This window comes from Jaculus jaculus, chromosome 7 (assembly GCF_020740685.1).
Source record: "Jaculus jaculus isolate mJacJac1 chromosome 7, mJacJac1.mat.Y.cur, whole genome shotgun sequence".
NCBI classification, from domain to species: Eukaryota; Metazoa; Chordata; class Mammalia; order Rodentia; family Dipodidae; genus Jaculus; species Jaculus jaculus.
The window spans coordinates 80959623-80961278 of NC_059108.1; the positions used below are offsets into that span (position 1 = coordinate 80959623).

The window sequence follows — 1656 nt, forward strand, 5'->3', positions numbered from 1 at the left end:
AGGTTAACAGCAGCATAGTGAGGGCCTTGGTCAGCTTGCTCTAGCGCCTAAGCTCCACGTCAGGACAGTGAGCTCCCTGCAGCTGTAACTCTCGGGAGCCCAGCTTTTCGTTTTGTAAGCAGAGCAGGAAGAGCGCGGCTAGCGTCTTGGCTCAGGCTCCTCCTCCCGCTCCCCGAGCCCGCACACGCTCGGGAGCAGTCTTCTGCAGCCGTGGGTGGTGTTTACCCTCCGAGGCCGCGGCCGGGAGGTGACCGGAGTCCACGTGGACCGTGGCGCTCACCACTCCCAGTCAAACGCGTTGTGTAACCCGGAGGGCGCAGTGGGCACTGTGTGAAAGGTTGCCCCGCCCGCCGCCCCGCTTCGGGCTTAGTCCGCCGCCTGCCGGGAGAGGGGCGTGACCGAGACACCGGAGGTCGCTGGTGATGGCCGGCAGCCGGCCCGCGGCAGCACTGACGGAGGGCGGCTCGGTTCTTGGCAAAGAGCACAGGCATTTGATCTCCGAGGTGCAGGGGCAGAAGCTCCTAACAGACATCAGAGGAAAGCTGTTTTCTGACCCTTTCTTGTTTCCCGTGAAAACTTTCTGCCGGATAAAACCTTGGAAGTTCGATTTCTGGCCATGTTAGGTTATAGGGAAATTATGCGCTTTTTGGGAAAGTCTTTTATGTCTTCTCTTTTTCTCTAAATACGGAATGTCTCACAAATTTGCGTGTCATCCTTGCGCAAGGGTTATGATCATCTTCTCTGTATCGTCCCAATTTTAGTATATGTGCTGCCGAATCGAGCACCCTCTCCCTCTTTCTCCTCCTTCTCCACATTGTTTTTTTTTTTTTTTTTTTGTTTTTGTTGTGTCTTGTTTTTTTGAAGCAGGGTCTCACTTTCATCTAGGCTGACCTGGACCTCACTACGTAGCCAGGGTTGGTCTGGAACTCCTGGTGATCTCACCTCCCAAGTACTGGGATTACAGGTGTGCGCCTCCATGCCAGGCTGAAGCTTTTTTGTTGTTGTTTTGTTCTTGTTATGCCACGTAAAGTCTCGCTCTAGCCTAGGCTGATCTAGAATTTACTCCATAGTCTCTCAGGCTGGCCCCAAACTGGCAGCAGACCTCCTACCTGTACCTCTCAAATTCTGGGATTAAAGGCATGCGCTACCACACTGGGCATGGCTAAAGTTTTGTTTTTTTTTTTAATTTTTATTTTATTTATTTATTTGAGAGAGAAAGACAGATAGAGGGAGAGAGAGAGAATGGGCGCGCCAGGGCTTCCAGCCTCTGCAAACGAACTCCAGATGCGTGCGCCCCCTTGTGCATCTGGCTAACGTGGGACCAGGGGAACCGAGCCTCGGGGTCCTTAGGCTTCACAGGCAAGCACTTAACCGCTAAGCCATCTCTCCAGCCCATGGCTACAGTTTTTAAGCAAGGTCTCACTCTAGCTCAGGCTGCTCATGATAGTCTTTCTGCCTCTGCTTCTCCAGTGCTGGGTTGAAGCTGTGAACCCTATGCCAAACTGCTAGTAATTTTTAAAAACATTTTATTTATTTATTAGAGAGAGAGAAAGGGGGGAGAGAATGTGTACACCAGGGCCTCCAGCTACTGCAAACAAACTCCAAATGCATGCATCACCTTGTGCATCTGGTTACGTGGGTGCTGGGGAATCGAAC

The 1656-nt window shown here is 52.0% G+C and overlaps 1 non-coding gene across 1 annotated transcript; it reads right to left on the reverse strand.

The window, feature by feature from the left end:
- Positions 1-678: 678 nt before the first annotated feature.
- On the reverse strand, positions 679-785 carry LOC123462473. The gene has a single exon (XR_006638295.1). It is a non-coding gene; the product is annotated as a U6 spliceosomal RNA (small nuclear RNA).
- Between the last annotated feature and the right edge of the window lie 871 nt (positions 786-1656).